Here is an 11,576-nt window from a genome sequence, read left to right as displayed (position 1 = left end):
ATTTGAATTTCAATGGACTGTATATTTTTTGGAGACCGGAATAGTCCATTTCCGTTCACAGTTTACAAAATAAATGGTTGTGACAGTGTGAATCTGGATTGGACATTTCATCAGGAATTAAAGGGGCACATGACATACTAAGTGTGTATGAGGGTGTGTGTGCAAGCATACACACACAGCTTGTTTGGTTCTTGGTCTGTGTGTGAGTGTGTATCTACGTGTGTGTGTTTGTATATACTATATGGGGTTTATTAGTGTGTGTGTGTGTGTGTGTGTGTATGTCAAAAAGAGAAAGCGAGAGAGAGATTGAGGAGGAGTGTATGGAGGATATACTTGAGGATCAACACCGATGGGAGTCAGTCAGTCAGTCAGTCCGTCAGCTCCACTAGCTAGCGTGTAATGGTATCCCATGTCCCCCGGCTGTTTCTCTCCAACCCAATCTCCACGAGTAGCGCCACAAATCAGGCCTGAGGCCTGCGCTGATGAAGCCTGCCTCTGTGCACACCTACTCTACAGCACTGGGGGTTGGAATGTGTTTACCATGGCTGTCTGCATCCCTGCAGAGTGTACGTACACAAAACCACCCACACACATGCGCAGGCACACACACACACACACAGGCACATACACACACACAGGTACACCCACACAGAGATACACACAGAGGCACACACACACACCAGGCCTGAGGGAGGACAATGAGGAAGTCGGGAAGGAAATTGGCTTTTTGATTGTGGTCAAGCAGAATTTCATCTGGATTGATTGTTGCTAGTGTAACCATATAGCGATTTATGACTCACCTCACAAGTAAAACTATTCATGTATTCTGTCTTTTGAATGTAAATGTCAAAATGTTATGTCAGTTCAGAAAAAGATGTAATTTCAACTTGTGGAACGCCTAAGCATTGAGTTTCCAAAAACCCATGAGTTCAACTTCACATTCCAATCTGTAAATCACTCTCCAAGCCAAGTTTGATTTGGCGAGACAAGACCAGCTACTAATTGCATTGGCTCCACTCAGGCTCCCTGCAGTCTCCGAACGTAGGTGAGGCTAATTGGAAAAGTCTGCCATGGAGACTGTCAACAGCAGAAGACATAGGAGAGAGAGAAAGGGAGGGGAAAAGAGAGAGAGAGAGAGAGAGAGAGAGAGAGAGAGAGAGAGAGAGAGAGAGAGAGAGAGAGAGGAGAAACAAGACACAAGACACAAGCCTCTGGTTAGGTTTCACTTAGGGAAATCAGCTTGTCATGGCCACGACCACACACCTGCTACTGCTGTCACCCCCTAGCCTGTTGGAAGCACCTGTCAGCACTCTCTCACTCAAGCTTGACTGGACAAGGCTGGTCGTCCTATCTGGGAAAGCATATGTTGCTAGACCGACCTCTATACACGGTTAGCCTTAATCACAGATGCACAAACCAACACAACTGGTTTCAATAGGCCCCTGAAGCAAATCTAATATCATCCTCTGAAAAATCCCATGAAAGATGTATAAATCAATTGCGGAAGGCAAATGTATAACAGATCATTTCAGAACCTTCTGGGAGACTCCAACACTAGTACAGGAAGAAAAGTGCTTTGGTTCAATGCAAAAGAGAGTAGGATAAGAGGCCAAACGCTGTCCGTCTGTTGCGTTCTCAGGAGTGCAGAGGGAGAGGCGCTCGCTGTGGTGGACACGCTGGAGATCTGCTGTGGCGTTTCACCACAGTGAGCAGCAAACAATCAGACATGGCCAGGGATCGAAGAGCTGCAGCACCTAGCCTAGCGGAACTGACAGCCTGAGCACATAATCCTCCTGGAGGAGAGGAGAGAACAGGAGAGGAGAGAAGAGAGGAGGGGAGAAGAGAAGAGATGACAGGAGAGGAGAGGAGAGAACAGGAGAGGAGAAGAGAGGAGGGGAGAAGAGATGACAGGAGAGGAGAGAACAGGAGAGGAGAAGAGAGGAGGGGAGAAGAGAACAGGAGAGGAGAAGAGAGGAGGGGAGAAGAGAAGACAGGAGAGGAGAGGAGAGAACAGGAGAGGAGAAGAGAGGAGGGGAGAAGAGAACAGGAGAGGAGAAGAGAGGAGGGGAGAAGAGAGGACAGGAGAGGAGAGGTGGATGGAAGGAGAGAACAGGAGAGGAGAAGAAAGGAGGGGAGAAGAGAACAGATGAAAGGACAGGAGAGGAGAGGTGGATGGAAGGAGAGAAGTGGAGAACAAAACACAGAGGGAGAGTGGAGAGCAGCAGAGCACTGAGGGCAGTTTCAGGGAGGAATCATGCTGCTGCAGAGACCAAATGAAGTAAGCACGCAGGTATCCCCCAAGACCTCTCTTTCTGTATTGACTGTTCTGATTGGTCCTGGGGAGAAAACAAACTATTAGACTCCCTCGAACAGAATCGACATGATCACTGTTTCAGTCTCCTTTTTTCTGTAGCTGTAAGAGGCTGTTGAAACTAAGATTGTATGAAATTGTATGCAGGCGTTTGAGAAACCATTAAAATGCCATGGTTATTATGTAAAAGGGATTCTTTTGGAAGTAGAAAACTATGAAACAGTGGGAGGAAGTTGGTGGAAGGGCAATTTGTCCACTGAACGCAATTGGCTTGTAATAAGTTCTGAAGCTAATACAGATATTGAAAGTGAGGGGAGTCCGTTGGAGAATGAAGTTAACCACAGGCTCGGTGAGTCAGTTATTGCTTTGTTGCTGCCAGAGTAATCTGTTTAGACTGACATGGGATCTAATCATGAAGTAGATGAAGGCACAGCAGAGATATGCTTCTGTGGGCAGGTGTGAGGAACAATGAAACATTGACACAATGCCAGACAAACAGTATACTGCATAGTGCATGTATGTTTACACACACACACACACACACACACAAACACAAGTCATAGTGATAGAGGCTCCCTCGTCTAGCTTTGTGACAGAGACTACAAAACTGCAGGTATGGTGGTGGGAATGAAGCCCCTCATTTTGTTCCTTTCTGTCATTAGAAATCCTTCAGAGTGCTTCAGAAGTCTGCAGTGACTCACTCTACTCTGAGAACAGGAGGACACGTACATCTGGAGGATGTTTACCTGTAACACCGCTAAACCCTCCGTTTCATTAGCATGACATTAGCATATATGAAGTCATATGGAGAGAATATAATGAAAGTGTGCCACCCAATATGCTGGGGGTTGGAGGGGTATGTGGGTGTGTGTGTGTGTGTGTGTGGAGAGGGCTGAGTGGGGCCTGGGGGTGTGTGTGGAGGGGGGGGGGGGTGGAGAGATTGGGGGCGCAGGAGGGATGCGTGGGGCAGGAGGGATGCGGGGGGCAGGAGGGATGCGTGGGGCAGGAGGGATGCGGGGGGCAGGAGGGATGCGGGGGGCAGGAGGGATGCGTGGGGCAGGAGGGATGCGGGGGCAGGAGGGATGGGGGGGCAGGAGGCATGCGGGGGGCAGGAGGGATGCGGGGGCAGGAGGGATGCGGGGGGTAGGAGGGATGGGGGGGCAGGAGGGATGCGTGGGGCAGGAGGGATGCGTGGGGCAGGAGGGATGCGGGGGGCAGGAGGGATGCGGGGGGCCGGAGGGATGCGTGGGGCAGGAGGGATGCGGGGGGCAGGAGGGATGCGTGGGGCAGGAGGGATGCGTGGGGCAGGAGGGATGCGGGGGGCAGGAGGGATGCGTGGGGCAGGAGGGATGCGGGGGGCAGGAGGGATGCGGGGGCAGGAGGGATGCGGGGGGCAGGAGGGATGCGTGGGGCAGGAGGGATGCGGGGGGCAGGAGGGATGCGGGGGCAGGAGGGATGCGGGGGGCAGGAGGGATGCGTGGGGCAGGAGGGATGCGGGGGGCAGGAGGGATGCGGGGGGCAGGAGGGATGCGGGGGCAGGAGGGATGCGGGGGGTAGGAGGGATGGGGGGGCAGGAGGGATGTGTGGGGCAGGAGGGATGCGGGGGGCAGGAGGGATGCGGGGGGCAGGAGGGATGCGGGGGGTAGGAGGGATGCGGGGGGCAGGAGGGATGCGGGGGGCAGGAGGGATGCGGGGGGCAGGAGGGATGCGGGGGGCAGGAGGGATGGGCTGGAGTGGTCCTTTGGGGTGGGAAGATTTACACCAGATGAGGTTAGATGTTGCTCTCTCTCACACATCCAGCTGAGCAAACATTTAGGGTTAGAATGACATACAATGTTGTCTTTCTACTGATATAACTACTTTCTTAATTATAGTTATTATTAAATGTGGTTACTCACTCCCCACTATTACAAATGTGTTTTTTTTTTTTTTTTTTAGTTAATTGTAGCATTAAATACATAAAGAATGGATGAGTTATGAGTCTGTGATAATGTAACCTTGTGATAACTGATATGACTGAAAGTGATTAATTGCTAATTGTTAATTAATGACAGATAGTTCCTATATATAAAAACTCTATCCATACCTTATTCCAAGATAACAAACTGGGTGATTAATCATTCATGTATGCTACAAAGGATATCTTCCGGAATTTTCTTCATGGAGGTTTTCTATCTTTTCTCATATCTTAAAGACAAAGGTCACTGTCAGATTCGTCTTCATTTTTAAGGATATTGTTCTCTGGTGAAAGGGTGATCCCATTCTACGATTGTTATTAACTTCCTATGTATCCATCTCCTAAAGTTTAACTACAGCGTTTATATGGACTGTAACTCAATATTTTACTCTCGTATAGGAAAGAAATGTCTATAACTGCTTTGCTCTTTGTAAGGTTAAATTTCGACCCAACCAATATGTCACTTTAGTCAGTCTAAAGTGCCATGAATCTTCAGATGTAGCTCTACAGAATCATTGTTTCCTTTGGTCTTTAGTTTGTTTCACATCGATACAAAGGACATGGATGTGTTGTAGTAGTTTGTGCTTGTGCTGCAAGATGGTTGTGTGCGACCAACATTCAGAGGAGGTAGCACTGTACTATTTGAGAAGCATGTGTCATCTGATTTAACTGTGGGGAATTTTGGTCCATCGATGACCTGAATCACAAACCTTTTGCCCCGTTGTTGTAATCACTGGTGTTTAAGCAATGATACCTCTAAAGGGTCAACCTGAGGTCACCATGGGGTCACTCTAGATAACAAATCAATTGGACTTCCTGGTGTGGTGTTGAGAACGTTTTTTGGTGTTCTTCCTCCTCATGTGTAAATTAATGGCTTTGGCCGCATTTCTGTGTGAACAGACATGCGCTCGTACTCAAGTGAGGCACAGACGTGGAAATCAAATGCTCTCAAAATATCCCCCTATATGCCTCTCCGCAGATAAAGAGAGCGAGAGAGTGAATGGGGCTGAGGCAGGCTCAAACTCACAACAACAACAAATTTTATCCGCATACCCCCCACGCCACCCCCCATGGCCCCCCTCCTCAGCCAGAGCCCCCCCCCCTCCCCCCCACCTCTCCTCTCGAATCCGTCCAGATCCGAGCATTGATTTTCTGAAGTGCTATCTAAGTTGTCAAGGCCACAGAAGAGAAGTGCTCTCGCCGGCCAGAAGTTATGTACGTTATTAAGGAAACCAGTGGAAAGGAGGCTTCTGAGAATAGGAGAGGATCATACTTTATTTTTTTCAGCAGAGGGGGGGGGGGGGGTTGGGAGGGGGGAGGGGGGAGGGGTGGGGGCTGCTGCTGCTGATGGATTTAATATCACGGCTGGTAGAGATCAGCAGACTGGTTGGGGGAACTTACTGTATATGTACATTTATGAGCACTGGCTGATAATAGTTGCCTGTGTCTGGTGGGAGGCGAAGAGAGAGGGTGGGGGAGGAGGCTGGGGGGGGCTGGGGAGGAGGCTGGGGAGGAGGCTGGGGAGGAGGCTGGGGAGGAGGCTGGGGAAGAGGCTGGGAGGAGGCTGAGGCTGGTGTGTGTGCTCTGTTCAGGGGGTTGCTGGAGACTCTTAAGCTCTGGATGCATTCATCCCTGGACCTCTTAAGCTCCAGCATTCATCCAGAGGTGTTTACACCCCAGCAGGTCGAGCCTGCAGCAGTGTTCACCAGCAGGGCTTAAGGCAGACAGACTGACTGACTGACTGACTGACTGACTGACTGACTGACAAACAGACAGACAGACAGACAGACAGACAGGCTGACTCATCCCTCAAGTAGGGTAAGAGTAGAGAATGACAGTTTTATGGTGGAATGGCATGGAGATTATTTTAAGGTCTGTGCAGTTTTCTCAATCTTTTTTCTACTCAACCTGGAGTGAAGCAAGTAGGGGTTGCTACGGTGCCCGGATACTCCAGGACATTATACACACGGATACTCTACACGCACGTACAGTATAGACTGTCCCAATGAAGCTGCCTTCACATATGGCCTCGCAGCACGAGCACCTTCAGATTGCATACAATCAGTCATTTGTTCTTAATCTGGGTTTTTTATTTCACCACTCCAGTATTTCACTTCTCTACTCCCTCCCTTTATCCACAAGTCCATTGTTCCCTCCCCCCCCCCCCCCCCTCCCCCTTGCTTTCTTTGCCCCCCAGAGGTCAGACGGACGATTCGCCAGACTCTCCTCATACTTCTATGAGAGGCAGATTTTTTTCTTCTTCTTCTGCTAATGCAGCCATATTTAAAGCCCAAGCCCCCAGGGTACCAGAAGAGGCCTCTGGCGATGCTAAAACCGCAAATGTACATTTTCATAGGTTATTAAGCATTGATTTTCTCTGGATTAAGAGGCGTCGTAACACTAAGCACCTTGAATTTAAAATGCGCTCCGAAATGCTGCTATCAGCTCAACGGGGAGGTCTGATGCCTGTGTGGCTGAACACCGACTGGCTGACTGGCTCACTGCACCCAGCACGTACAAGTGCTCGAGCAGACTGGGAAGATTTTCCCTACAAAGTCCCACACGCAGCAGTAGCTGAAAGCTCTCCCGCTGATGCTCTTTTGGATGTACCCAAAGACTTGAGCACACACAGGGCAAATCCTCCCACACGTCGGGTGCAACGCAGACCGACACAAAATACTCACAAACACACACGGATGGACGTGGAAGTACATGGCTGCACACACAAGGGCACTCACTCGCACACACACACACACACGCACACACACACTCTACACACACACTGTAAGAAACAAATAATCAGCATGTGAACAGCTTCTCCCCAATTAGCCCACCTTATTATTCCACTCAGTCAAATAGAACTACACAGAGAGAAATCAAATATCCTGAGGGGGAATACATTTAACATATCCATTCTGGTAGGCGGGGGCCCGGGTGCTGGGGCTGAGGTAGTCTGGGAAATTACCCAGGAAGATATCCACAGAGAATCCTTGCCTCTCCCTGTGTCATGAAGACACCTCCGAAATGCATCTCAAATGTAACTTTTGAGAAACCTGGGGGTGCCCTTGATTTATACTACGCAGCAAATTGCTGTATGTTTACTCTTTTGGGGGAGCGGGGGGGTGGGTGGGTGGGGGCGGGGGGGTGGAGCATATCCCATTGATTCTGTTGTATCTGACTGGTTTGAACAAACGTACTGTACCTTGTGTGTATTCAGATATCGGAGATATGTGCTTGACCAAGGCCTGGAGGGCAAGCTGTTCAAGGTCAGGCATGCCAGTAGCATGTCAGTCTGTCAATACAATGTGTGAGCCAATGTGATGTAATCACTCTGCCCTGCGGTGATGGAACACTGGCAGTGAATATAAACAACCATGTACCATGAGACAACTGTCGGTGAAACGCATTCTGCAAATATTATATTATTATAATAATATTTACAATGAACAGCATCTCAAAGGTACATATTTTTGGGGAAGGGTTGCATCCATAATATCTGCTGAATAATAAATTATATTTTCTATGCCTCAGGTTAACAGAGACCAGAATAAATAAATTAGATTTCCACACCAAGTTACTGACAGAACTCACAGATTTTAATGATTTTTTTTTAGGCCAACAATGAAAGAATTCTATTGTGTGCTCAAATTGCGGTTCTGTGTGTTGTTGCTTTGAATCTAATGAATGCACAAGGGCTTTTAATATTTATGTCCATGGAGCAATAATGTGTTGGCAGCAGTTAAAAGTGAATTCATTCTCATTTCCGACACTGTCTCTTTCAATTGAATAAATAAAACGGTGCTCGCTCAAATAGGCTTATCTAAAAAAATATATTTTCAGACCCAACCTAGATGATAAAAGAGCACAATGCGCCAAAGGAGATACTTGATATAAACTGTAATGAAATTATAGCATATATTAGCTATTGAAATATGTGTTATAGATGAAACGTTGATCAGAAAAAAATATATAATTATGAAACGTTGGATTATCCACGTGTCTGTGTGTGTGCTTGTGTTCAAGGATTCTTATGACTGTGTATGACCGCAGGGTCATGCAATCACGTGTGTGTCCATAAACAATATGCACTGTACCATTCTTGCCTTCCTGCCAGAAATGATGAATAGCAAGGTCACTAGAATCTCCATTTTATCATGGTGCCTACCTGTTCAGGTTGGGCTCAGAGCTCCGTTCTTCTCTTCCAAACATCTTCCACACAGAGCCTCAACTACTTCAAAGACCCAGCAGGCAACTCAGAACAGAGAGAGGTGTGGACTTTCTTTCACCTTCGACGGCTAACATGGCTGTCTAAAGTGGAGAGAGGGAAGAGGAGGGAGGGAGAATATAGAGAGAGAAAGACAAAGACAAAGACAAAGAGAGAGAACTTTATTTTCCTTTCCCCATAAAGTCGTGAGGGGAGAGGGGGGGGGTGTGTGCAGGAAATGTGACAGTTGTGTGATGGCAGGAGACTACAGGTTATGTTTCACAGCCAGAAGCTAACCTAGGAAACACATTTTCTGAGAAACATGAAATGGTCCACTTTTATAGTGCTTTGAGAGACTCGTTTTGTGCTGTTCAGTGCCGTAAAAGTGGACCAATAAGTCACAGATGGACGTGAGGGACAGTGAAAGCAATGCTTTTCTTTTCAAGTGCTTTTCGCTGGTTTAGTTTGATGACAGGGTGAGTCAGAGGTCACAGTATGCATCAGTAGACCTTCACACCATGCAAGATAAATTAACTGACTCCCTTAACTGAGCGGTTAGGGAATTGGGCTAGTAATCCGAAGGTTGCTAGTTCGATTCCCGGCTGTTCCAAATGACGTTGTGTCGTTGGGCAAGGCACTTCACCCTACTTGCCTCGGGGAGAATGTCCCTGTACTTACTGTAAGTCGCTCTGGATAAGAGCATCTGCTAAATGACTAAATGTAAATGTAAGTGCGCCCAAAGCCATTGACAGATATCCTTGTCTGCTGTGCCTGCTAAGTCTTCAATACCAGAAGGTTATAACACGCAAAGCAGCAGGATTCAAACCAGTGCCCTGCTGTCAAGTCATGCGTCACGTCCTTATCTACTATCTTTACATTGGAATGTGTGAACCTGTAAACGTCCACACCTTCTACCCTGGCTGACGAACGAGTCACATCTGGAGAGGAGATCAAGAGGTCCCTAATCAGCCATCTCTGATCAGTTCCCCTGTTTTAGTCCACTCTACCTCAGCCTGGACACTGCGTGGGGGCCGCTGATCCCAGACCAGCCTTCCCAGGGCCATCCAGCAGCCTGCACAGTCTCCTGATGAACCCCCCCCCCTCCACTTCTCCACCCTCTCGCTTCGCTCCAAGGGGTCACTGGGTCAACTAGGGGTCGCAGCAGGGAGACTTCCTGAAGCGCTCCATCATGAAGGCACCCCATGGTCTTCGCCTGTTTCCAGGACAGTGTTATTTAAACACAGTGTCAGGGGCCGAGGCAGGAGGGAGATGAATGGTCCAGGGATTTTGTACTGAAGCCCAGTCCCTCGGTCTGTGTGTTTCCCTTCGTTTCAAACAGATAAGGATCTATGGTGAGAAACCAGGCCATTATACCTACAACAACGACGTCTGTGGAATATCACTAGCCACTCCAGGACCACAGTGGTCAAAACAACCGCTCCTGACAAGAAGACGTATTTACTCTTATCAGAACCTCTGAAAGTAGACATGGTGTAAGAATTAGATCAGCAACAATAGTTTGCCAACCTAACTTTACTTTTTCTGCTGTGGGACTTTCACGGGTTGTTAGATTTGAGTATAAACCCTGAAGCAGGATCTCCCTGCATGGTCTCTGATAAAAAGAGACCTCTACTTCACGATATGAGTTTAGAACCCTCTCAGCTTGGGGTGGAGTCTCACGAAATAGGCTGCAAACTTCTAAGGCAAACATACGAAGGGGCTAAACATCTTGAGCGGAATATTTTCCCCGGGTCAGTTCGCTAGGGTTTTTGGTTTGGAGATAACATCCCTGCTCACGTTCGGTGTCGCTTCTAATCAGTGTGGGTGTTACAGCTGATTGAAGCCTTTATACTCTGCTAGGAGTCAACACGCTCTACAGGCTTTTATGGTTGTAACATCAGCATCCAGCCCCCCTGGTAAGTGGGGGAAGCTTAGAACTTGGCTCAGAGGTTTAGGATCGTACCCGGTGGTAATACCCACCATTTCAAATCCGGTTTGCTGTTGCTCTGTGGTGGGCGATCCCCCCCCCCCCCCCCCTCAGGGAGCTCGCTAGCTCACGCTGTCGCAGGAACAGGAAGCGTGGAAGGGTGATTTTGACTGATCTCCGAGCGAAGTAGCATGTCGACCCTCACCTCTTCGGGGAGGGAGGGAGAGAGGGTGGGGGGGGGTGAAACCACAGCAGGCACCGTAAAACACAGGCCAACGACTTTGTCATTCGGAGCCGTTCTGGAGCAGTCACCCGGCCCAGTCGCTCAGACAGTCAGCCAGAGTCAGTCATGCAGACCCCTGGGTCATTTCCTCTGAGCCAGATATGAGTCTCTTCATCATTGCGGCTGTAGATACAGGCACGGCAGCAACTCTCAATCTGGACACGGCGAAGACGAATGTGGCCACGCTGACCCACACACTGGCACACTTCTCGTACACACGGACATGACCACACAGATGCGCTCACCAACACAGACACACACACACACACCACAACACGCATCCTGGCCCTTACGACCACTTTATCTCAGATCTGGCCCAGTGACAGCTCATTCCCAGATCGATAATTGTGAGACAGGGCAGGGCCAAGCACACTCCTCTCCAATCCAGCCCAGAACAGGGAGTGAATCAATTATTAATCTGCCCCGTAATGGGACTACAGAACAGCTCCTAAAACACGTTGAGATTTCCCTGGTCTCACAGGCACTCCAGGAAGACATCCCTCATGAACTCTGGGTAGTGCAGTTCAGCCACTAGAGCCTGCTGGTGGATTTCAAGGACTCATTTGGCGAATGAAGTGGGTGATACGTTAAGCTGCATTTAATAATCTCCTGTGCTTCTTAGACAGCCGTGATTGCTGGATGGGGGTGGGCGGGGGGGAATGCTGCGTCCATGAATACAAATATGTGTTGTGTTCTCGGGCCGCAGTCACCATGGTGAGTACAGATATTGACCAGGTTGCTTTCTTGGGTTCAGTGCACAGCATAATACCTGTTCTCAGGATAGTCTCTCTCAGGGTTCAATTAGCAATTGATTGCGCGTGCACATGCTTACAAAAAAACACACCACTATACACACACACACACACACACAGACACACACGTACAAACACACAA

This window comes from Osmerus mordax, chromosome 5 (genome assembly GCF_038355195.1).
Source record: "Osmerus mordax isolate fOsmMor3 chromosome 5, fOsmMor3.pri, whole genome shotgun sequence".
NCBI lineage: Eukaryota > Metazoa > Chordata > Actinopteri > Osmeriformes > Osmeridae > Osmerus > Osmerus mordax.
Note: the sequence above shows the minus strand (reverse complement) of the source record.